The sequence below is a fragment of the Ciconia boyciana genome, chromosome 6 (genome assembly GCF_034638445.1).
Source record: "Ciconia boyciana chromosome 6, ASM3463844v1, whole genome shotgun sequence".
Lineage (NCBI taxonomy): Eukaryota > Metazoa > Chordata > Aves > Ciconiiformes > Ciconiidae > Ciconia > Ciconia boyciana.
Genome location: NC_132939.1, coordinates 12,644,583 through 12,671,194, shown reverse-complemented (window position 1 = coordinate 12,671,194; position 26,612 = coordinate 12,644,583). Strand labels below are relative to the sequence as shown.

General features: G+C 41.9%; 1 long non-coding RNA gene across 1 annotated transcript; it reads right to left on the bottom strand.

The window, feature by feature from the left end:
- Nucleotides 1-5,325: 5,325 nt before the first annotated feature.
- On the bottom strand, nucleotides 5,326-26,612 carry LOC140653554 (uncharacterized). The gene is made up of 3 exons (XR_012043153.1): nucleotides 26,334-26,612; nucleotides 25,375-25,447; nucleotides 5,326-6,285 (listed from the first exon to the last, which is right to left on the bottom strand). It is a non-coding gene; the product is annotated as an uncharacterized lncRNA (long non-coding RNA).

The following is a 26,612-nucleotide window of genomic DNA, read 5'->3' as shown; positions in this document are numbered from 1 at the left end:
TTGCGAAGCTCACTCTTCATCAGTTCAGGTCGTTCCTGCTATATTACTTCCTACAACATACAACTTGCATCACAGATTACTTTTCTCCCAAGGTTAAATCTCCTTGGGGCACACACCAGGTCTCCCCATCATTCCGCATTACCCACCAAGTACACCTAGGTCCTTGAGCAAAAACAGTCCCACAAATGGTTTTGCCTTTTCCCAAGGGAGGAGCAATCCATACCACCTTCCCCCGCCACTTCCCTATATGCACTACAGGGACCTTATGTCCTTCCACACTGTGTAGGAATTTTGTTTGGGCAGGACCAGGATGGTTAGCAGGTTCTCTGGTGTTAACCAGCCAAGTGGCTTCTGCTAAATTTACATCCCAGTGCTTCCATGCCCCATTGCCCAACGCTCTCAACATAGTCTTTAACAGTCCATTATATCTCTCAATCTTTCCAGAGGCTTGTGGGTGATAGGGGATGTGATACACCCACTCAATGCTGTGTTTCTTTGCCCAGGAGTTTATGAGGTTATTTTGGAAATGAGTCCCACTGTCTGATTCAATTATTTCTGGGATACCACATTGCCACAAAATTTGCTTTTCAAGGCCTAAGATGTTGTTTTGGGCAGTGGCATGGTTTACAGGGTATGTTTCTAGCCAACCAGTAGTTGCTTCCACCATGGTGAGTGTGTAGTGCTTGCCTTGGCGTGTTTGTGGCAGTGGTCCAATATAGTCAATTTGCCAGGCCTTGCCATATCAAAAACCCAGCCCCTGCCCTTGTATTCCAGGGCGACTTTACTTGTGTGGCTTGCTTGATTGCGGCACATGTTTCACATTCATGAGTGACCTGTGTGATGGCCTCCATGGTCAGCTCCACCCCTTGATCACGAGCCCATCTGTATGTTTCATCCCTCCCTAGATGTCCCAATGTTTCGTGGGCTCATTGAGCTACAAATAGCTCACACTTACGCTCCCAGTCCAGGTCCACTTTAGCTACTTCAACTTTGACAGCCTTGTCTACCTGTTCATTGCTTCAGTGTTCTTCACTGGCACGGCTTTTGGGAATGTGAACATCTACATGATGTACCTTTAGAGTGATGTTTTCTACCCGGGCAGCGATGTCCTGCCGCAATGCAGCAGCTCAGATGGGTTCACCCCTGCGCTGCCAATTGGTCTTCTTCCACTGCTGTAGCCACGCCCTTAGGGCATTAGCCACCATCCAGGAGTCAGTATAGAGTACTGGCCACTTTTCGTATTCAGCAGTCTCTAGGGCTAGTTGGATGGCTTTCAATTCTAGAAACTGACTTGACTCACCTTCTCCTTCAGTGGCATTAATAACTTGTCATGTGGTGACTCCACACAGCAGCTTTCCACTTCCGATGGTTTCCTACAACACAACAGGATCCATCAGTAAACAAAGCATGATGCCTTCCATCTTCTGATAACTCATTATATGGTGGTGCCTCTTGGGCATGAGCCACCTCCTCAGGCAATGCTCCAAAATGTCTACCTTCTGGCCAGTCCATGATCTCTTCCAGGATTCCTAGGCGGTTGGGTTTTCCTAGTTGAGCTCGTTGCATGATCAATGCTACCCACTTACTCCAGGTAGCGCTGGTTGCGTGATGTGTAGAGGGGATGTTTCCTTTGAACATCCAGTGTAGCACGGGCAATCATGGTGCCAAGAGGAGATATGCTTCCATACCAACAACTTCTGAAGTGGCTCAAACCCCCTCACATGCTGCTAGTATCTCTTTTTCAGTTGGGGTGTAGCAGGCTTCTGATCCTCGATACCCCTGGCTCCAGGGGTACCTCAGGTTTCTCCTGATGTTTTCCGCCAGAGGCTCCAGGTGAGACCATGCTCCCCAGCTGCAGTGTAGAGTACATTTTGCACAGCTGGTCCTGTCTGGACAGGCTCAAGAGCTACCACACAAGCTATCATCTCCTGTTTGATCTGCTCAAAGGCTTGTTGTTGCTCAAGGCTGCACTCAAAATAGTTCTTCTTTCAGGTTATTTGTTAGAGAGGGCTCGCAAACTGACTATAACCTGGAATATGCATTCTCCAGAATCCCATAAGGCCTAGGAAAGCTTGTGTTTCCTTCTTGTTAGCTGGTGGAGACATAGTTGCTATCTTGATCACATCCACAGGGACATGATGGCATCCATCCTGCCATTTTATTCCCAAGAACTGGATCTCCTGTGCAGGTCCCTTGAGCTTGCTTCTTTTTATGGTGAAACCAGCTTTCAGAAGATTCTGAATCACTCTTTTTCCCTTCTCAAACACTTCTTCTGCCTTGTTGCCCCACATGATGATGTAATCAATTTATTGTAGCTGTTCAGGGGCATCACCCTTTTCCAGTGCAGTTTGGACTAGTCCATGACAAATGGTAGGGCTGTGCTTCCACCACTGGGGCAGTCAATTCTGGGTGTATTGGACACCCCTCCACGTGAAAGCAAACTGTGGCCTGCATTCTGCTGCCAAAGGAATTGAAAAAAACACATTGGCAGTGTCAGCTGTAGCATACCACTTGTCTGCCTTTGACTCCAGTTCATATTGGAGCTCTAAGATGCCTGGTACAGCAGCACTCAGTGGTGGTTTGACTTAATTCAGGCCATGATAATCTACTGTTAACCTCCACCCTCTGTTAGGCTTTTGCACTGGCCATATGGGACTATTAAAAGGTGAGTGAGTCTTGCTGATCACTCCTTGGCTCTCCAATTGATGAATCAGCTCATGGATGGGAGCCAGGGAGTCTCGGTTCGTGCGATATTGCCGTTGGTGCACCATCCTGGTAGCAGTTGGCACCTGCTGTTCTTCAACTTGCAGCAGTCCCACAATGAAGGGGTCTTCCGAGAGACCAGGCAGGGAGGACAGCTGTCTGATCTCTGTGTTCACAGTGGCTACAGCAAAATCCCATTGGTACCCTTTTGGGTCCTTGAAGTACCCTCTCCTGAAGTAGTCTATGCCAAGGATACAAGGGCCCTCTGGACCTGTCACTATGGGGTGCTTTTGCCACTTGTCCCCCATTAAGCTCACCTCAGCCTCCAATACAGACAATTCTTGTCATCCCTTTGTCAGTCCAGACATCCAGATGGGTTCTGTGCCCCTATACCCTGTTGGCACCAGCGAACACTGTGCACCAGTGTCTACCAAAGCCTTATACTTCCGTGGGTCTGATGTGCCAGGCCATCGAATCCACACAGTCCAGTATATCTGATCATCCCTTTCCTCCTCCTGGCAGAAGGCAGGGACCCTCTATTCCTGTTCCTGGTCAGAGTATTCACTGTCTGACCCTTTCAGTGCCAGACCAGAAGTCCCCTCATCAGGATCAAGGGAGGGGATCTCAGTTTTTCTATGTCTAGGAGATCGCTGATCGCCTTCTTGTGTCTCTACAGCAAACTGACAGCCTTCTTGGGTGGCCCATTCTTAACAGCTGTCTTCCCTCTCAGTTCGCATACACAGGCTTTCAGCTTAAAGCTGGGTTCACCATCCCACTCTCTCATGTCCTCCCCCCTGGTCACACAGGAAGAACCAGAGTGCACCATGTGGCATGCGCCTGGGGGTCCCTTTCCCTCTGACCAGGGCAGGAGGAGACTGACTTCTGGGGACACGCCTGACAGCCAAGGCACTGGCCCATAGAGGTGAGGAGGGACAGAGATTTTCTTCAAAGTTTTGGAGCCAAGAAGATGCTCTCTCCACAGTTAGTGTATCCATATCCGGGCAATACACTGATGCCAAGCTGTTAGAATATGATGTTGGGGCACTTTGAATCACCTTCCTCCACTGAATCACCTTCCTCCACATGGCCTGTGTGCACAGGACATTCTCTGGATCTTTGGAGACCTCGTCATTGTCTAGATCACTGTAGATGACTTCCAGCACTACTAATTCTCTCAGGTACCGGATGCCTTCATCCACAGTAGTCCACTTTCCTGGGTAATTCACATGATCTTCTTTGAATGGATATCTTGCCCTCACACTTGAGAGGAGCCATCTCCAGAGACTGCAAATTGCTGCCTCTTTTCCAATTTCTCTCTCAATTCCCCCGTTTCTAGCAAGGGATCCCAGCTGTTGGGCTTCCTTACCTTCCAATTGCTGACTGTCGGCCCCGCTATCCCAGCATCGGAGCAGCCAGGCAGCAATCCGCTCACCTGGCTGGCAGCTGTAATCATTCTGCATGTCTCGAAGTTCTGATGAGGTCACGGACCAGGTAGTTTCTGCTTCCTGTCTGAATTCTCTCACTCCTTCCTCCAATTTATTTGCTGAAGGACCAGCTTCTTGATCAAACCCTTCCTCTTCTTCCTCCTCCCTTACTAATCGATGATATGGACCCTTTGACCTCCTTGTCCACTGTGGGGTGAGATTCACTTCTGGGGCAATTACAGTAGTTGTTGTTATTTGGGTCCTTATCTCAACCATGGTGTCTGCAGATGCAGTTTGGGTCCCTATCTCTACTGTCATGTCCTCAGATGTAGTTTGCACCCTGGTCTCAGTCAAGGTGTTCTCAGGTGTGTTTTGGGTCCCTGCCTTAACCACAGTCCTCTGATAGTACTGAACTGTGGCTCGGTAGGCACAGGCCAAGCCCCAGCACAGTGCTAGAAGCTGCTGGTCTTCATTAGGGTAGGCAAGGCACCCTTCTATCAGGTGGCGCATCAGTTTGCCAGGGTTACTTGCCTGTTCAGGTGTAAAATCCCAGCCTATGGGAGGTGATAACCACCCTAGGAACCTGCCCAAATCCTTCCACACACCCTGACACCCAGGGACCAGCTGCCACAGTGCATATTTCAGTATGGCCTCACCCAGAAGTGGTCTTCTCTTACACCAAGATGACACCAGATTCCACAAACCCGATAATATACTAACAGTGTTAATTAGTAGTATTAAACAGCTCATGTAAGGGTGAACAAGGACCTTGGGAACCTGCATAATAAAACCATCCACATCAATCCTGGGTAGGAAGAAGGAGATGTATTGCCTCATCCTCTCCACAAGATAGCTCCCCAAGCATGGCAAGGCCATCAATGCCAGGGCAAAGCACATAGCCATGGTTTGTACTAACATGTTCCCAAGCTCAGCAAAATAAAGACATAAGCAGTACAGCCAGCAAGCTCCATGACCTGCACAGAAGCTTGCCACTTCATAACTACTATAGCTATAGCACACTTAATACATAACTGCTGTTGTCTCGTGCCCCGCATTGGGTGCCAAGACTGTGGTGGATTGAGCTTTGGCTGGCTGCCAGGTGCCCACCAAGCCACCCCATCACTCCCCTCCTCAGCAGGACAGGGGGGGAGAAAATAAGATGGAAAAGAACTCATGGGTCAAGATAAAGGCAGTTTAATAAAGCAAAAGCAAAGACCGCATGTGGAAGCAAAGGAAAACGAAAAGATTTATTCTCTACTTCCCATCAGCAGGTGATGTCCAGCCACTTCCTGGGAACTAGGGCTTCAGTATGCATAGGCGTTGCTCCAGAAGACAAATATTGTACTAATGAATGCCCGCCCCCCGCTTTCTCTTAGCTTTTATTGCTGAGCAGATGTCAGGTGGTATGGAATATCCCTTTGGTCAGTTTGGGTCAGCTGTCCTGGCTATGTCCCCTCCCAAGATCTTGCCCACCCCCACCCTACCGGCCTTTGGGGGTGAGGGGAGATTGTGGAGAGACAGCCTTGATGCTGTGGGAGCAGTAACCAAAACACTGGTGTGTTATCAACACCTTTCTAGCTATAAATACAAAGCACAGCACTATGAGGGCTGCTGTGGGGAAAATTAACTTCATCCCAGCCAGACCCAATACAGATAGGTTTGCCAGTTCTCTGGCCCTTTAAAATTTTGGAGGCAATGTTCAACAAACAACCAAACGTTTGGTTACCTATATTGATTTGCTGCAGACAAGTGATTGCCAGTTGCCATGATAAAGGTTAGTATGTTCCTTTAAAGTTTGGTATTTGCCCCCTCTAATATGTGAAGGTGTTGACTCACAAACATAGGCAGATTTAACTGATGGTGGCCTTCAGCTGCCTATCTTTATGATCGTTCTTTGCTTCCCACAACAGGGAAATGGAATAATCCATCCAGCCATTTCTAAACCATTCCACTGTAAAATCCGGATTGGTTCTGCTTACGTTATAGAATGTGGTGATTTGGGAGCATTTTTGCATGCAGTTCAACTGTCCCTGCAGTAGAGGTGAGAATTTTTGGAAGAAGCAAGTCATAGGCACTGGGAAGGCCTCCACTTCCAAGCTGAGTTCCACTGTGCTGAATCCCACTGTGTCACTGTTGGGTGCATCAGCTGTCTTCATTTCTGGACAAGAAATTAACAGCATATTGTTTATGAATTTCAACAGAGGACTTAATTCCTCCAAAGACTTGGGATATGAGTAATACTTCTCTGTGATAGACCAATGGTGACAGTCATTCTTAGGCTATTTACAACATAAATTGGCATTGGCATATAAAAAGCAGTGGACAAATGTTGAACTTATGCTATTCAATTGTTAATTCAAAGTGAAATACATTATCAGATCATTCTCATCTAAAACATAAGAGATATACAACTGGACTATTGCAATTCAGCTTACATCAGTATCTGAATGTAAACACAAACTAGGTCAAAATTGGTTTAAGCTTTTTATAAAGAAGGTTTGCAAAATTTTAACCACATAACCTAAAGGTATCCATCTATAAATAAGGTTTTATCATTAGACTAAATCTAGTTTTTACATTTTGTTAAGCCTTAGTTTATTTAATGATGGACACCCCCCCCCCCCCCAATTAGGACTGGATCATCACTTTGTAATCTGCCCTGAACAAAGTAGTAGCATGGAGTTGTCCATGTCCCCAAACTAAGGAAACTGCTCCAGTCTTGCATCAGATGAAACTGAAGTCTCTTTAGTGCAATGATCTTAGCAAATGATTGGGGAAAGTGAACCAAACCCTCCTTTGTAGTTCTGCAGAGCCTGCTTTACCTCTCTTATCCGTAGGATTAAGCTCAACAGAGAAATAAAGGGGACACTTTATGCTCACCTACATCTCCATGTAGGGCCATGATAGTAGACCTTAAAATACCGCTAATTAATTGACTCACAAACCATCAAGACATCAAAGAAATGGTTGGTTCTTAGCTTTTGCATGATTAATAAGGCAGGTTGGGGATTAGAACCCACATCTCCCACTGCCCATCCTCAAGTCCTAAACAGAAGAGTTATCTTTCTTACTGTTCATTTATACAATAAATGAGGTTCTGAATCTCTCTTTAATCAAAATTTAGAACCACATAGCTTATTTGGAAATATGAAGAGAACTGGGGGTCTCATTGATCCCACATGCATATTGGGAAGTACATAACATACTGCAAAGTTATAAAATACCTGCTGATTTCTATTTGTTTTAAGATTAGGCAATACGTGTGCTTGATTAACATTCCAACTTAATACAAGCCCAGTAAGTTCCCTGCAAGTTATGTCAGAATAATTTTAAAGTATTTCATGAAAATTATTATTTTCATTATTTTACATTAAAGAAACTGGGACAAGTCTAAATGCCTTCATATGTTAGCCAGCTAAAAACATTTTATCATAGGAACCACAAAACTTATCTCTAATGTTCAGGAATTAATCATTATTTCTTCAGTAAAGCATGTCATTCCCAATAATTCCATATTAATTAAATGTACTATTAATTTTCATAACGAAAAAGTACATACCTGGAACTAAATTGTAATTACATTGTGTTCTTCAGCATTTTGTTGAAGGTGGACTATTTTATAAGCTTTCATCGTTCATGAGGTTAATTTAGCTTAATTTTCCCATCACTTACAAATGTATCTTAATCTTTTTCTATTTAGATATTTAAGTAATGGGAATTAATGTTCCACGATCACATTCAAAGGAGGCTTACTCACATTTGCAGACAGAGGCAATGAAAGTGACTGTAGCCACTCTCAATGCCATTCCACGTGGTCTGGCCCAACCTAGCCATGGGGCTTTAATAGTAGGAATGGCTGAATTAAACACATATCCGCTCCATCAGCAGTCTCAAACTGAAGACTGATCCTTTCAAAGATAAAACCAGAAGCAGCTCTCACTAAGACACCCATCTGTAGCTGAAGTAGAGAACACTACCTCCATTAAGCACTTTCTGCTCTAGGGACTGTAAACAGCAAGAGAGGCAATGCATGTGAATAGGCCATCTCTCAAGCGTTTTCACAAGCAACCTGGGGGAATTCTGACAACTGAGGTACACCTATAAATTACTGTCACTGTTTGTGACAGCAGATGAACACCAGTAACTCAATTTACAGTCCTATCCCCAGCCTCTAGATCTCTCTTGGTTCCCCCACATCTCTGAATTCCTGTCACCATCAACTTAGAAATGCCTCCCTCTAAGTGATGTTATGTTCTGAGTGATTCTTGCTGCTCTCCTGGCAGCCTTGTCATCCTCTGCATCCTCTGCCATTCCCTTTCCCTCTGCTCCAGGATCATTATCCAGGTCAACCCTCTTCTTGCTGAATGGAGCTTGCAAACTCCTTACATCACACTGTGACAACTAAATGCACTTAGGACCATGAGTCAGATACATCCCACAATATGCAGTTCCAGTATTGCCTCATGCATCAGACACGTCCCTCCTGAATTGCAAGAGCAAGAGACTTAATTGATTCAATTTTAATTTGGAATTCTCTTTCTAATAGAATTTTCAAAAAGTCATATTAAGAAAAAATCAAAGATGTAACTGGTGTTACATAATGGTGTAAGTTTGCTTCCCTCCCCTAAATCACCTTTTAATCTCATTGGAATTACTTGCATAAAGCAAGCTGGATTTAGCTCAAGTTCTCCTTTCTGTGGATTTTTAGCTTTAAATTAGATATCTTGTGATTTTTTCCAGTGGGTATGAATATGAAAGACACCAAGTAAGAGCTATTGAAGATACTTCAACAAGATCAATGAGATGGCAGGTAAATGTTGAGTTGAACAGGAAGAACTTATTGTGAGGTGGTAGGCTGAGGAATTGTTTCCCAGAGGACTGAGCAGGGCTCTGTTCCTGGGATTTCTAAAAGTAATTTCAGTGCAGGAGCATGAGACTGAATGGGTCTCAGCAGTTACGGGAACACATTACACATTTTTTTTGAGTAAAGTTCTAGCATATTCTGTTATTTCTATCAAATGCTATTTGCTCTCTTAGTTTCCACGTAATTAGTTTTATTTAAAGCTAAATAAAATGTTACATGTTGCTTTGTTTGTTTTGCCTTAGTTCTGTAATTGAGGTATTTGCTAAAATGGTGTTGTGTTCAGGTATCAGTGAGATGTGGACTGCATTGCTTCAAACAGAAGGGGTACTGCTCACCATCTCATGATGTGGTTTGTGTTATGAAGAAAATTAATTTGGAGGGGATAAGATGACCCAAGAGGCCTATTCTATTCTTATTTTTCACTCCATGTTTTTTTTTGTAATGTATTCTCTCTTACGAATAGATACTTAACTGGATTTGGACCTACATTTAGCATTCGTGAACCTTATTCCCTTTACTTTCTCTGGTGAGATCAATGTTCTGTGGTGATTCACGGAGCTACGTGAGTATGAAAGCAGTTTGAGAGAGAAGAGTTGTCTCACAGGAGCTGAAGGAAGGAAAATGCCCAAATCTCATTGAAACCCTGTGAGAGCCCCAGCCTTTGGTCCTGCTATTCTTTTTTTGTCTTTTATTTCTTCAGAAAGGAATTTGTGGCCCTTGGTGGAAGGGAAGCAGAAGGATTTGGATATGACCTCCACCTCACAAACTGATGATTACTGGAATTTGGGAAGATATGCAGAGAAAGGGTGACTCAATACCTGCCTTGTTCTTATGCACTTTATGTAACCACCTGCTAGTTTTGCTTTAGTCGCTGTGATGTATAATAACTATATAATAATCTTGTTGAATGCTTATGTGACCAGCTGACTAGTTTTTATGATAAAACACTTTGACATTAATCTAAACCCAGAGTATAAATCAGTAAACAATGTAAAATTCACAATCATTTTCACTTGCAGGAGTATTCACTGGAGGATAGAAACCAATCTGAAACCCTTAGGCAGGACTCTCCCTAAGTGATTTTGCAGGGCAAAGGAAGAACAAAAAAGCGCAGTATATAGAACACTTCAAATCTTGCAGATATATCACATGGATCCACATAGACCTTGGGGATGTATTTTTGTGTAGAGTCCCTGGACCTGTGCACAGCACAGGGCCCTGTGACCTGATTTGAGGAAGCCTGTATCTGAGGCGCGTGATTTGCTCAGCAAATAACAATTGAGCTGCTATTTTTAAGAGAGATTTTCCCTATACTGAGGATGCTACAGGAGAATCTTAGCACTAGGCCTACCAGAGTTTCTGCAGAGCTGGTGGAGGCTGCACTACTCTCCCACAGAACTGTAGTGATTTGTGGAAGGGATCACTGCTTCTGTTGGGCAGAAGAGTCACCAGATATCCAAGTCTTCTGTTCTACCCCCTCTGAGACCATCTCTTTCCTTCACCATTCCCTCCAAATAATTATTTTTCTCTTCAGGGACTGAATCATGGCACCCTGCCTGTGTCCTTGTTAAGATCTCAGCTAGAAAAATGCTTTTGCTTAAGAAAATAACATCATGGGAAAGGCCATGGCAACACAAACACTTGTTTTGCCAGAACACATTTATACTGGATGGGTGGGTAGTTCAGATGGCCATGAACACTGGATAAAGCTCATTTTTCTAGTAATTCCCCAAGGCACTTTCTTCAAAAAAACTATTATAGAGAGACAGGCATTTCAGTGGAAACTGCCAGACTTAAAACAAATATGATTACCTTCTTTTCATAATTTTTTCCTGTCACCTTAGCAATCTAGGGAAGGCAATTTCTAGTCTAAATATATTGGATCGTATTATGCCTTTTCAACCCTTCGGTCTTTTCTAAGTTTTATTTTTGCATCCAAAATCCTAATAACAGCCTGTAACACATTTACATTCCTGCATTCTTGCCTCTGTTTTGTTGGGTACACAGTATTCCTTCTTCTTCTTTTTTTTCTCTCTCCCTTTGGTAATATAATCATTCCACATTTTTCCAGATTTGGACAAACAGAAAAGTTTTCAGCCTCCAGTTAGTGTTTAAACAACAAAAAAAAGTGCCTCTGGCTTTCAGGCATGAATTTAAAACATTAAACTGAATGCAGAAAGAAGCAATATGAAATCTAGGATGAGGAAGTCAAAGCTGTCTAAGAAATTTCACAGATTCAGAGAATTTAAGGCCAGGATGAACCAATAGATCTCTTTGAGTCCTGTTTGTCAAGGCCATTACATTTTATCCATTTATTACTATATTGAGATCCACAACTCTGTTCAGCTGAAGTATTGCTTCCACAAAAGTACACTGCTTTGAAGTGAGAACATCAAGAGGAAAATAATCAACAAGTTTCCCGACACTGATTAATCATACACACTGTTCAAAAGCATGCCTAACTTCTCATTTGAATTTGGTGGCTTCACCTTACTGCCCTTGGTTCTCATTTTTCCCTCTTTCTACAATATTAAAGAGTGCTTATGTCCCTGATAACTTCTCACAGAGAAATTATTTGTGAACTCATCTACTCACCCTTGGTCCCTAGATCTGTTCAAACGGCACCAATATATGCTCCCCAAACTGCTGTGCTGGATTTCATTCTACTTGTAGCACTAAGCTTTTCTTAGTAGGCTACAGCATTACCTCTTCCATCAGCCTCCACGGTACATGGATTTCCTGGACACAGGTTCTCTGCTCCCCCTTCACAGAAATAGACCCAACAACTGATCTGTCTCTAGTTTTCAGAATCCCAAGAGAACCCCAACGCACTCTGCAAAACTATAGTTGGAATTATATTTTACACCTTAGGAAGTACCTAAGGTGGAAGGTATACACACTATAACACACACTGCATGTAGTTTTAAAACATTACTGCTCTTCATGTAGATAACCCAAGAAATACAATGTGTATTTTCTTGACACACTCTAAATCACTTGTTACAAGTAGATACCATATCATCTGGAGTTATCTAGAACCCTCCTCTGAAAGCTCCAGCCAGAGTCTCTCCTGTCCATCTCACTTCCTCAGATCTCAATTCCTGCAGCTAACTCAGACCTCCTATCCCATGTTTTCAGTTCCATCCTATATAAAATCCTTCCATTTCTTTCTCTAGTACTTTTATGTGCTTGAGACTTTTCCACTTTATAGACTCATTTATAGCACCTGGCTTCTTTGGTTTTTTTTGAAGTTTCATTCCCCTGCAGAAACATTTGGAGTAAAAGGTTCATCTAACCTCCTTGACTAATTGTTTGGTCGAATTGTAAGATTTAAAACAAAGGACTCCCTTTTATTCCTAATCTCAGATAGAAAGGCTTTCTTAGCAAATATGGATACACATTCATACACGGGCATTAAAAACACACCTAAACATTAAAAAACAGGCAAAAGTTTCCATTACATAGATAACATTCCCTCAATTATCACAACTACAATTGATTATATTTTTTGATCAAGGTAATCTTTTATCAGCTCCTGAATTATGAAAATAAAAGAAGCAACACTTCTGTAAAATCACTTTAGAGAATCACAGAATCACAGAATTGTACAGGTTGGAAAAGACCTTTAAGATCATTCAGTCCAACCGTAAACCTAACACTACCAAGACCACCACTATACCATGTCCCTAAGCACCTCATCCAAACATCTTTTAAATACCTCCAGGGATGGCAACTCAACCACTTCCCTGGGCAGCCTGTTCCAATGCTTGACAACCCTTTTGGTGAAGTAAAATTTCCTGATATCCAGTCTAAACCTCCCCTGGCGCAACTTGAGGCCGTTTCCCCTCGTCCTACCACTTGTTACCTGGGAGAAGAGACCGACCCCCACCTCTCTACAACCTCCTTTCAGGTAGTTGTAGAGAGTGATAAGGTCTCCCCTCAGCCTCTTTTTCTCCAGGCTAAACAACCCCAGTTCCCTCAGCCACTCCTCATAAGTCTTATTCTCCAGACCCTTCCCCAGCTTCGTTGCCCTTCTCTGGACACGCTCCAGCACCTCAATGTCTCTCTTGTAGTGAGGGGCCCAAAACTGAACACAGTATTGAGGTGCGGCCTCACCAGTGCTGAGTACAGGGGGACAATCACTTCCCTAGTCCTGCTGGCCATGCTATTTTTGATACAAGCCAGGATGCCATTGGCTTTCTTGGCCACCTGGGCACACTGCCAGCTCATGTTCAGGCGGCTGTCAACCAAACACCCCCAGGCCCTTTTCTGCCAGGCAGCTTTCCAGCCGCTCTTCCCCAAGCCTGTAGCGTTGCATGGGGTTGCTGTGACCCAAGTGCAGGACCTTGCACTTAGCCTTGTTGAACCCCATACAATTGACCTCGGCCCATCGATCCAGCCTGTCCAGGTCCCTCTGCAGAGCCTTCCTCCCCTCCAGCAGATCAACACTCCCGCACAACTTGGTGTCATCTGCAAACTTACTGAGGGTGCACTCGATCCCTTCGTCCAGATCATTGATAAAGATATTAAACAGGACTGGCCCCAACACAGAGCCCTGGGGAACACCACTTGTGACCAGCTGCCAACTGGAGTAAACTCCATTCACCACCACTCTTTGGGCCCGGCTATCCAGCCAGTTCTTTACCCAGCGAAGAGTACACCTGTCCAAGCCATGAGCAGCCAGTTTCTCCAGGAGAATGCTGTGGGAAACCATGTCAAAGGCTTTACTGAGGTCTAGATAGACAACATCCACAGCCTTTCCCTCATCCACTAGGCAGGTCACCTTGTCATAGAAGGAGATCAGGTTGGTCAAGCAGGACCTGCCTTTCCTGAACCCATGCTGGCTGGGCTTGATCCCTTGGTTATCCTCTATATGCCGTGTGATGGCACTCAGGATGATCTGCTCCATCAGCTTCCCTGGTACCGAGGCCAGGCTGACAGGCCTGTAGTTCCCCAGGTCCTCCTTCCGGCCCTTCTTGAAGATGGGCGTCACATTCGCTAATCTCCAGTCAACTGGGACCGCCCCGGTTATCCAGGACTGATGGTAAATGATGGAAAGGGGCTTGGTGAGCACATCTGCCAGTTCCTTCAGTACTCTCAGGTGGATCTCATCAGGACCCCAACAGACTTTAGCTCCTGATCCTTCAAGGATGTGCAAAACCCATCCATGAATTATGTCGGAAGCTGACAGACTAGGGGCACACCATCTCAGACAGTATCTCAGGGCAGGTCTGATAGAGGTGGCTCTGCTTCCCTATTGTGTCCTTATTGGGTCTCGTTGCACAGCATGGGTCCTTGTCATTTCATCTGCTCAACAGCTCATGCCATACATGTGGAAACAACATACTTTTCCTTCAATCTATCACAGTATTTAAGTCTGCTAGAAAGACAGAAGCGTCTGCCACAGGGAGGGAAACAAACAGCAGGTTGCTTTGTACTGTTCAAAACAGATAGAAAAAACAGTTCTTTTAAAAGATACTCAGACTGAAATGTCACAGAGTCGGGCTTTGACATACTGTGAGTAAATGAAGCAAGTAATGAAAAGGCTGGCAGGACAAACACGGGCATGCAATGGAGAAAATATTGTCTTGGCATTGGGACCTTGGGGAGGGATGTGCAAAGTCATTCTGCAGAGAAGGCCAAATTCCATGTTTAATGACTGCTTGTCTAAATTTAGGACTATATGATACACTTAATCTACAGCAAGATGCACAGTGATATCAGTAGGGTGCTGGCATTAAGATCAAGGGGATAAACTATCCTTTTGTACTGTGGTAGTTAACTCAGGCTTACTACCATGACTGTTTCTCAGTTGAGGAAACATTCCCATCTTGACTTTCACTGTTATTTCTGCATGTTGATGTTCTTCTTTACAGTTTTCCTTTTGCTGCTATTCATTCCCTTTCAGTCCCCTTTTCTGTCTTTTTCTTCCCTTCCCTTGGAGTTTTCCTCCCTGTGAAAATTCCTCTTTCTTCTCATGCTTAATTCTAATTGCCTCCAATCAAAAAGTTTTGCTAAGCATTCCAAGTCATGACATTAGATTTTAGAGTTAACTGTTCAAAGACAACTAACATAATTCAGAATATTATTTCAAGTTGCCTATTTGTAGAGTCCTGAAGAAAATGCTGCAAAAGTTTACAATGAGTTCATGTTTAGAATATTGTAATGGATTTTTTTCTCTCCAGGGAAAGCGATGGGTGTAACCACTGAAGCATAAGCTATTCCACAATAGTTGCTCTGAAATAACTAGTTGCAGCTTTTAGAATAGCTCAGAAATAGCTTATGCCATGAGAGCTCTATCAGTCAGTTTCCTCGTGCAGACAAAATCTTTTGTAAACAGGATGGCTTGGCACATGACCTACTTTAATGTAAACTTAAATTGTGGAGAAACTGGATACATCATGGGCTTGTGCAGTACATCAGCTAGGGAAAATGGAAACCCTCCACAAGCTCAGATAGGTCTTTTCTTGTCTCTGTTTTCTGTGAACCACATTGTTGGCTCTTCTCTGTCCCTAATTGTTGTATTATGATCTTTCTGGCCTCCAGCTCTTTGTTCTAACGATTAAACAAGACTAACATTTTTTTGAGGTCATAGTGATAATATGATAGTCCCTTTGAAGGGCTTCAGTAAACAGAATACAGCAATAATGCATTGTGATATTATCAGAACCTTAATTTTGACTTTTGGCAATATTACCACTGAAGAAACTCTAACTGTTTTTAAAAACTTTAAATGTATAGTGGACAGAAGAACCACCAATAATAAGCAAAATAGGTTTATAAAGCACAAGACTCACTCAGTTTCCTTTCTTGAGCACACTGGGTGATTACTAAAAGGAGTACAGCTGATAAGTGATTCCTTTAAAGGACAGCATTCTTATTACACAATCCCTCCTGTCTAAGATGGCCATCCAGAAATAGCTTCCAAAATAACTAATATAATTCTGCCTCACTCTGAGATTCCTGGTAAGCAACTGATCATTAGTAGTTACTGTTGGCCACGTGGGATTCAACTCTTGAGAATGATTGACTCCAGCATTCTTAGGCACCTATGTGGAGATCAAAAGAAACAACTTTTTTGATAGTGGTTGCTTCTTCTCATGGACTATAAAGAATCTTAGAACACCAGCTTAGATTTAGACAACTATCTTTCAACATCTAAAGTTAGGTCAGTTAAGTTCCCATGCCCAAAGCCTGGCCTACCTTTGAATTACACATATGCTAGATTGCTAAATGGACATTAGGATTTAAATGAATCACTGCATGCTGCCCGAGAAAACCATACTATTAGACCAGACTTGGACAGAAAAAAAAAAAAAAGAAAAAAACAAGGAGAATTATTATGGGACAACGACTTCTGACATGGACCTGGGAAGATGTGGTTTGTCTCAGAGACATCAATGCCTTTTCCTGGTGTGAATCCTTTTGTCCTCTCTCCTACATCTCCCATGGCAGCAGAAGCTGTTAGGTTGGCTCAGTATGGTCCCAGCTCTGCTTCGACCCCAGTCTTTTCTCCATAGGGCAGCAAAATTCTGTTTTGCCTGTTTGTTGAGCAGTCATTAATTGATTTGCGCTCACCTTCTTAGGTTACATTAGGAGAACAAAGTCAGCCCAACTATTTAGACAATAACTATAAAAATCATGGTTTTTTTTTCCTAGAAGTTATCCATAGAGGCAGAAAATGACAATGTGAATATGTAATAAGGGAAATGACTGTGGATAACAAATGTTGAGCAATTATATCTGCACTCACCATGAGAAATGATGAGGAAAAAATCAGTGTAAATTGTGTGCATGTCTTGTTGTGTGCATGCATGCATGCATGCTTATTACCAGGAAGGGAGATAACAGCCCCTTAACAGTTAACTTTAAGCTTCTTGCAGTATTTTGAGGAAAAAAGTAAGAAACCTGCAATGTGGCCTCTTCCCAGCTTTCTGACCAGCTCCAGAGCACTGCATCAAGTTTGATATGCCAGACTGTCAAAAAGACAGTTCACAGAAGGAAGGCCACACTACAGAAAACAACTGATTAAGTATACACCCTGAAGCAGCAGGCAACGAAGAAGCACAGGTATCTGAAGGGTTTAAATGCCAAGAAGAAATGAAAATGTATAACTAAAAATGAAAATATGAAAGTGGTTGAGGCTAAATATCAGAGAAAACTTTTTGACCAGTCTTGGGTGTCTTGGGTGTCTCCAGTGAAGTAATAGAAACCTTCACGTACAATTTTAACACTGTTAATTCTAGCACCAATAACTGTACAGTTTGTAAGAAACAAGAACTGTCGGGGATTAATATGAAAGAGTATGAGCTGTTTTCCCTCTCTGACCATTGAGGTAGCACCTAGATCTTGCTCTTGCACACAGAAGTCCAAAACACACGAAACTGTACATTTTAAATTTAAACACTAGGTGGCTCTGTTGGCTTTTTTAAGTACAGCATTTCCCAAGCCTGCACGAGTTTTGAAAAGTAGATACGATTAGTAGATAAGAGATAGTAGAAAGAGAGCTGTGCTCCATTAACAGTCATTATGGGCTATGTAGCTTTTTCTAGAAGAGCCTCTATTGTGAATGATCACAAGGAAACATAGATACTACTTAAAAAAAGCAAAGAAAAAATAATTGTCTTCAGCCTTTGACCATCTTGGAACTGATAGCCAGCGCAAGGGGCAAAAAGGCATTGGCTTCCAGTTTCTCCCCGGCCTTTTACCAAATTTTCACAGTTAATTGTACCCACAGGATGCCTGTGTGGTGACTAAGGATGGGAGAATGAAGGCTATGGATTCTGGTCCCATGCATGGAGAAAGTTGGCAAAAGTGGTTTTAAGCTGTTGATATGCTCTTCCAATTCTTGAACCACTTTGCACTGGTGTGGCACAAGATAAAAGTCTATCCTTTTTGTCTTGAGCTGGTTACAAGTAACTCAAGGCACCGCTAAGGCAGCTATGGCTCCCTAAGTCATGTAAGCGCCCCTTCCTTCCCACAACGCTGCAAAATGCTGAAAAATTGTCCCGAGGGATTATCCTTGGATTCTCTTCTTCCAAAGTGATCATCCCAGAGCTGGCCGGGCTGACTGGCAGTCAGATAGCTTCTTTTCAGAACAAGGGACCCCAACCAGCCTTAAATTGGTGGAAAACTGATTCCACATTATCAATCAGCAAAATTAACTACTAATTTCATTTGGGACTGTCAAAACATTTTATATGTCTTTAAGAGGTGTTGCAGATCTACAATCTTTTCTTCTGTAGTCTAGCCACAATTAGCATACTTCCTCACGACAGAAAAGAAATGGATACATTTTTTTTCTTAGCAACCTTGCAACTATCACCCTGGACATGGCCGTAATAGTTACGCCTTTAAAACTTTTTTGTTCTTTGCTGGTGCACAATTTTCACCTGTAGAATTCATCACTGGAGTAGTCCTTGCAGAGTATTCTGGCAATCAACAACAGCTATATATTGTATGAACAGATTCAGTACATTATGAACTGTTAAAGCATATCTGGAAAAGCAAAGAGTAGAATGTATGTGAAGTTTACTCTTGCTCTTTTACCAAATATCCAGTTTCAGTAACAGATTACTAAATGAATGTTTGCATACGGCAAATTTACCTTTCCCCATTGTTTTGGGGTAGCATATATATAACAGTTTAATATTTCATTTATTTGATTTAATTTCTTTTGAATCATTTAATATCATACAAATCATTTGATTAATATATTTCATTTATATGAAATAACAACAAAATCTGGGTTTTGAAGAAAGACTAAATTGAAGTAAAAAAACAACATTGAAGAATTATCAATGTGATGGTCTCTTTTTTAATTATCTACTAATTTAAGTTCTACCTTCCTCTGATATTTCTGTTTTGTAAACAAAAGGTTGTCAAAATTCAGAAACTAATTATTAGGGAAGCCAGGCAATGAGTTTAACAGCTCTTATTTTCTTCCACTTCTGTCTAGATCTGAGAAGACTGGCTGTTCCTCTACTCTGCTTATGCCCATTGGATCGTACAGGAGATGACACGTATAAGCCATTCAAACAGCTGACTGCTGTTTGAATTTGAAAGGTTGCAGGCCACCTTTCATTTAATACCTTCTTTCATCTGCTCCAGTCTCTATTGGCTGCTTGAGTCTCAAAGAGATTTGTCTGCATTTGAGCTACTCCCTCTGGAAATTACTTCCTTTCAGCTGCATGATCTAGCAAAAAGTTTATTACACACAGAGACCCTCCCCACAGATCCTTTGTGCTTCCATGGTAGCACAATATGCCTGAGTGTGGTAGTCTATGGCACATTCCTTTGGCTCAACAATGCATTGCTGTGACCTCTCTAAGTATCAGTTAGAGGATGTCTTTGCAGTATACTGGGGGCAGACATGAGCTTACACTGGCTGTAGTCTTAACCAGCAAAAGCTAAGAGCTCAAAGACCTGTGCTATATCTGGTCATACAATTTTTGGATCAAAGCCGGCTCACATGCCCCTGGCTCACAGTGCACAATGAAGCTGTAGAACAAGCTCACTACCATAGGATGTTGTGGACACCAAAATAGACACGGTTAAAAATGGAACTGGACTCATTCTTGAAAGATGTTCACTGACTGATGACAATCAGTTAGGATAGTCCAGATTCCACCTCCAGTTCATAAAGACTATAAAGCAATACAGGTGAGGCACAACAGGAAAAGGATTGCTCTGCCTTTGACACCATCTACCTACCTAATGTTTCTGTTCATACTGGATTTTCCTTACAGGGCTGGCTGGGAATTAGCAACAAATGAAAAAGGAAAAGGGGTATGAAGGTGTATGGTCAAAAATGGGTAAGTAGAGAACCAGAGCAAAACCCTGAGTAAAGCATCCCTGTACACCAATCCTTGGAATTCAAGGCCTTTCCAGGGAGAAAAAAGGCTAAAGGAAAGGGGGAAAAAAAACCAACGTAAAACCAACCAACCAACCAAAAAACCTCAAACAAACCACATACCACCCCCCCCACCCCCCAATTTAGCAGGGCACTAAATCAAAAAGGAAAGGTAAGTAAGAGTTGCAGGATCAAAAACTCATATTGAAGGAATTGAGTGAGGCATCAAGCACAGAAGCCCTGACAGTGTCTACTACTCCGTGAAAGTATCCCAAGTGTACATGACCTGATGATGCTCTGCCTGCACACAAGAGGACAAGGGAACAGAAACAAGGCCCACCATCTCTGGGATCTCTCTTAGTATCTGCTAGAAACAGAGTACTGAGCTACAGGGCACTTTTGTCTAGCCCTGATGGCACTTAAGTGACTTGGAAATCTATCTTTGCACACAGACATTGGAAGCGGGTCCTCTGATCATGGCAGCAGCTGAAACATAAAGCTTGAGATACACAGAACTTGATTTGCCTTTGTCCATGTTGGATTAAGTTCACTCTGTGCGATAACTATGATCCACTGACGTCTTTCTTAGACCCCCAGAAAAGGGCACAAATACGACTTAGTTATGTGTGCTGTTTTTTTGAATAGAAGGGAATTTCCTCCAGGTTAAGGAAGAGACTGGAGTTTCACAAAATTGCGTGAGAGAAAAGTACCAGAGCAGCAAGTCACTTTGCAACCAGAGAGAGACATCTCTCTAATAATGCAAACACTGCTTTTCCCTCCTTTTAATTTATATGCACTAATGGCACAAATAAAGAAGGCTCTGATAGGAACGAACGGTTAGGCAAGGTGAAATCTACATTCCTTGCGTAACTGCTGTTCACATAACGCCGGATGGCCCCAGGCCAGCTGCCCCCACAGCCCGCGCAGCTGCAGACCCAGCCCTCGGCCCTGCCCAGAGGAGAGGGGAGCAGAACGCGAGGCGCAGCCTGGTGTTTGACAGCGGCAGACGGACATCGCCTGCTTGGCAAACTGCGGTTACGAAAAATAAAACATGTTATCTTCTCACTGTCTATAGGGTAGAAAAAAATTACGGGAAATTTCACAAGCTGTACATTCCCATACCTAATATTTTAGATGAGCTTTATGGAAAGAAGACAGAGGCTTTCTAAGTCATTTTGCGTGTAAGCATAGGCCTAGCATTTTTTACTCAGGCAGGTTGGATAAAAATAGTAAAGCAATTCCCCCCAGGTGAAAGTTTAAGTTTCTACATGAAAATAAGAACATTTGGCGTTGGATTTCTTGCCAACTGTGGCTGCTTAGCACTACGCAGGCAATACAGAGAAGGTTTATTTGGGCTGTAAATGGCCACTACAAATCCCCGTGCATAAATGAACTCCCGGCTTTGGAGGTTAAAGAGTTTCACTCATGCTTGTAAAAGGAGAGACTTGGAAAATACACTTGTAAAACAAAGAGAAAGCGGCAGATATTCTGGGGACAGGGAAGACCGCAGTACAGCAACACCTAGCCCTGAGTTTGTTGAAGGCTATGTAACGTTTGTGTAAGGTTATGACTAAACCGTATCTTGCATTTCCCAGTTTCTGGGCAGTTATGTACTCCACCTGCATCACACAGATATCTGTTACTTGGGAATGAAAATTCTGACTTGAGGGCCAAATAATCCAGATGCAAACCCTTGTCACAGATCATCACAAAAGCCTTAATGGTCATCTAACAGCAATACAAATGCAGAACTGAGTATCACTTAACGGAACTATTTGCTTTTCCACTGCAAACATAATATGTAATCCAATTCTAAACATACAGTTTAGATTCCAGTATGGATTTTTGCAGAAATCAAATAATTCAGAATATTCTTTATTTTAGGGGTTTGCAAAATAGATCACAGAGTTCCCCTTGTGAGCTGTAATTACAGTGTTTCATTATTTATCATGCACTGGCAGTGTCTAATTTATTAGACTGTTACTTGTTGAATATTTTATTTTATGTGCATTCTGAGCAAATAAAATTCCTCTTAAAACAAAGCTGAGTAAAACAGCATTGTACATCAGAGTGGTGGTTAAAAACTATTTCATCTGCACATCACATAACAGATATGAAATGCAACTTTCACAAAATTATTCTTTTTACAAATCAGATTAAAGGTCTTTCAGTGCCACATACAGGTTTGTCTAATACAGTCAGATCTCTCCTTCTTAGAACAGTTCCAGAATTTCAGATAAATTATGTATAATGTCAGAACAAGGCAGTCTTCCATCAAGGGTAAGTACTTGCAAAGTCCAAGCTAAGCAGGTTTGAGATAAACTGGTTTTAAACTAGCATTTTTACATGGCTTTGTAACAAAGCAAGGCAGTTAGTAGATGCCAGCAAAGAATTTGCCAACTGGTTGGAAAAAAAGCTTTCCAAATATCCAAATAACAGCCCACAATTCCAAACACACCAAAGCGTCCCATCTTGCTTGTAAACCTTTCTTGTGCAACAAAGTATTACAGTATATTCCATTTATAAACTCATGGAAAACTTCTGTTATGTTATTTCAGACTCAGATTATTAGGACTGTACAGATACTTTCCTAGTTTATTTTTAAAGCAGTGACTGAACAGTCACATCCTTTTGTTATTTCTATAGTTGCCACTTCCATTTCAGTTTTTAAACAGCCAGATTTATATTTGCATACTATGTGTTTTGTTTTATAATAATACACTACAGGACAATTATACTTGGAGGTATCCTTTCGGAAAGGAGAATGTCATTTAACTGAAAAAACCAAGAAACAGAATTCCAAACCTACTATCAGTTCTAATGTGAGTGCAAGTAATTTTCAACATACTTTAAATTTTATATAAGCATAGTTGTACCTTGTATGTACATATTCTGAACACCACAACTATCCAAGATGGAGTTTAGAAAAAACTGGCCTAATCAAAGTTTCTCCTCCTTGTTGCCCCTCTTGCATACCTTCTGGAATGGCCTTGAGCAGTCTCCAAAACATAGAAAAATTGATGCTTATATTTAGAGTAGGAATCAGACTTTTAGATTTACAAATTCTACTTTAACTCAATACTGTGAAAGACCCAATCATCTGTATCAAGAGTTCTTAACTAGGACTAATTCAAATCAGGACTGAATATTCATATGGCCAATTAATTTCTACAAGCTTTTGGAAAAGCAGTGGATAAGGAAGATGATGCTTTTTGATTTGCTGACTTTATAGAACAGACAGATATGATTTGCTTTGTATCATTTCAATCATTCAGTGGAATAGTTTTCTCCCTTCTTGAATGGTTACAATTTTCATCTATTGTTTCGTTTAAAAAGTGGAATTATTCTTCCTTTCTAGTAGAGAGTATTTGATAATGCGATTTAATTATGTTTCACATTTGGCACATACCTCCTCTCCAGCTTTTGGAGATTATTTAACTGTGGTTTTTTTGCTGTTGGAATATCAGTTACTCTTCAGTAAGTAAATGCATGTGTGCCGAGCACATCATTAAATGAACTGACTGAAGATCAGAAAAGCGATCACTAGGTCTAATATTGCTTGGATGCCACTAATGGGTACATTATAGATGGAAATATTTCATTTGATCCACTAGTTGTTTTGTTGTTATCAATATCAAAGTCAGTAATATTAATCTATTTTAAAAAATGAATTCAAAATCCATTAGCTTTTAAGGCACTGTTCAAATGAAAGCAGTATGTTTTAGCAACTGAAACAATTTCAAGTGAGAATGAGAGACCATTTCCTAATTTTGATGAATATGCATTCCAGTTTTAATCATCTCCCAGACAAGATTTGTCTGTTTCTAAAAATAAGTATTAATAATAGAGATTTATATTTAGGGTTTTCTTTATTTTATTCCATTCCTCAGTAGATGTTGACATGCAAGCAAATCTTTAAGACTTTTATTGCATTTCCTTTTGTTAAATAGACTGACTGCGAAAGAGCAGTCCAAATACCATGTACATTGGAATAATCATGAGTTTACTACTCTCACCAAAAGAATAATCTCCAAAGTAGGGCTTAAAGCAAGTTGAAGGCATAACAGAAATATAGAATTTAAAAAATAATATAAAGATATGCAATCAGTTGTAACTTTGTGGTAAAAGGAAGGGAATAACTTTTTCTTGTATAATAAGATTAAAAAGATAAAAAGAAATACATTTTTACACAGTGCAAAATTTACCTGAGAGAACTACTGCTTGCTACACAAAAGAAGTGAACCAAAACCCAGATGGCTTCAGAAAGTACTGACATTTTACAATAGGAATTAGAATATTTAAAATAATTCTGGAGACACTTGCACTACTTTCAATATGGTGTATAAAAGTATAATCTACCCACAAACTGGACTGGTAGAAAGACTCCTTCACGGGCCAGATGGCAAGTGTTTAACAAGGTGTTGACTGACATCACTGGGGTGTTCTAAGTCTGGATGCAAAGTTTAATGCTATATGTTTTGCAGGTGCTAATGGAAGTGTACAACAGCATCTACTGTTGAAAATATGCAATTTCATTGTTGTCAGCTTAGTGTTACTTCCATTTCCCAAAGACACATATGAATTGTTCATTATGAGAGCAGAGATGGGACGTGAAACTGGACCCACTAGTCAAATGTGTGTTCTGAACACAGTTTATAAAATAACTGATCATAGTAATTGCTTCTGCAAAATGTGAGAGGACTTGAAGTATTTTCTTGTTAATTATTGCCATTACTGTATTCTTACAATCCATCCTGATGTTATTACAGATCTTGCAATAGTATTTTCTTAATGCTTCAATTACTGTAGATGCATTTAGTAAGTTATGATCTCAGTTTGCCTTTGAAGCTTTCCAACTTGTTACAAAAGGAAAGCTCATTTAAATAGTCTTGGACACTTAGAACAAGTGTCCTATGTCCTTATGGATTTGTACTTCAGTGCTCATAGAAGCTTTTTCTTTGTTAAGGCATTTTTAAGGTCTCCCTTCTGTGTGAATTCTCTGGCCTTCATAAAATGTGAACTCACACTGCAACGTTTTCTTAACTTGGGGCATACAGAGCTGCCTGTTTCCATGAAAGAAAACTGTAGAAACTCATTTATCTTTGAGACCGTTATTCTTCCATTGTGGTTGGTAGAAAGCCTGCGATAGCACAAGAGGGAACTCTTCCAGGCTTTTGTGTCACATAGTTAGAAGAGAGATTAAATCAAGTGTGGAGGCAAGACCCATTTGCCAAGCTGAGAAGAAGAATCCAAGAAGCCATGGGATACCTGAGTCCAGCAGGCAGGGCACAATTATGATCAGAGGGCCACTAAGGAGCCCAAACTGCCAGGTGAACCCTGTGATGGGAAGCAGGCAAGTTTGGGCAAGTTCAGGCAGGTGGTTGGGAGAAGGACATGGGGAACAGGGGAAAGGAAGGAGGACTAACAGATCAGCAATCAACGGGTGTACTGAATGGCCAGCAGCAACAGGTGTCCTTTACTCATATATCATGTGGGCAGGGTAACTGTGAGTCAGACTTACAGACACTTACAGTATGTAGTTTCCTGGGTGGCAGATGGCTTGTCTGGGTGTAGCCTGGCAGCTGATGAAGACATTCAGAGTTACTGTGGGAGAAACATGCACACACAGCATAAGCCTTTTTTCCAAGCTAAGAAACAATGTCTATTTTTTTTAGTATTATTATTATTTTAAAATATATTTTTTTGTGATTTTGGATGGCTGACTCATTTTCAAATGCTTTGGATTGGTACGTCTCATATAACAGCTGTGGCCATAATTCCTAGCTTTTTTATGAGCACATGAAGGTGATCGTGTTGATACTAGTATAAGAGTCAAAATATCTGGCCTTCTTTGCAACTCAAGACTTTGCAAACTTTTGCAACTCTTCTTTGCAACCCAAACTTTGTATGGTCACCTACTTTATTTCACTTCCATTTCTTCACCAGCTGTGTGAAGTAAAGGAATTTCTGAAGCCAAAAATCCCTGAGGTTTATGAATGGAGCACTTCTTCATTTACCAAGCTGGGAGAACATAGGGAGGGCCAGCACATTTGCCACAGAACTACCTGATACCTCACGTGTTTTGGGAATTCTACCTTTACCCTGCTTGTCTTTTTACACAAAGGACCTTGTTCTTCAGTCACTACATTCCCAGTGCTTCCCTGCACTGTAAAGACACTTTTGTATTTAAATGTCTTCAGATTAGACTCCAAGTATTGTAACCCAAACTTACCATAAACGTCCCTAAACCTTTCAGCTTCAGGGCCCAGAATCTCTCAAAATAAGGTCAAATTATTTTACATATTAAGATCCTCATTCCTGCTGAGTCATGCATGTTTTGACCTTCAGTTATTTGTCTTGGGCTCTTTACCCGGTAAGTTTATTTTATTTTATTTTTTAATATATACGAGCACCTGAACCGTGTCACTACACTGAAGGACGGACACTGTTGAAAACACTTCTGATAGGGTTACATCGCCAGAAAACTTACTTAGCAGGTGTCACCTTTGCACCAGCCTCACGACGTTCTGGTCTCGAACCAAAGTTTTCTACCTTAAGGGGCTTTTTGAGGAGGAGTTTTGAAATAAGTGCTTGCGAAGGCGGCACTCACGGGGCGCCCCGCGCCAGCCACCCCGCAGCTGAGGCGAGCTCAGGCGGGCTGAGGTGGGCCGGGCCGGGCCGGGCCGGGGCGGCGCGGCGCGGCGCGGCGCGCCTCGGGTAGCTCCCTCCCACGCCGGCGAGGAGACATGTGACAGGGCGACTTCTGTCT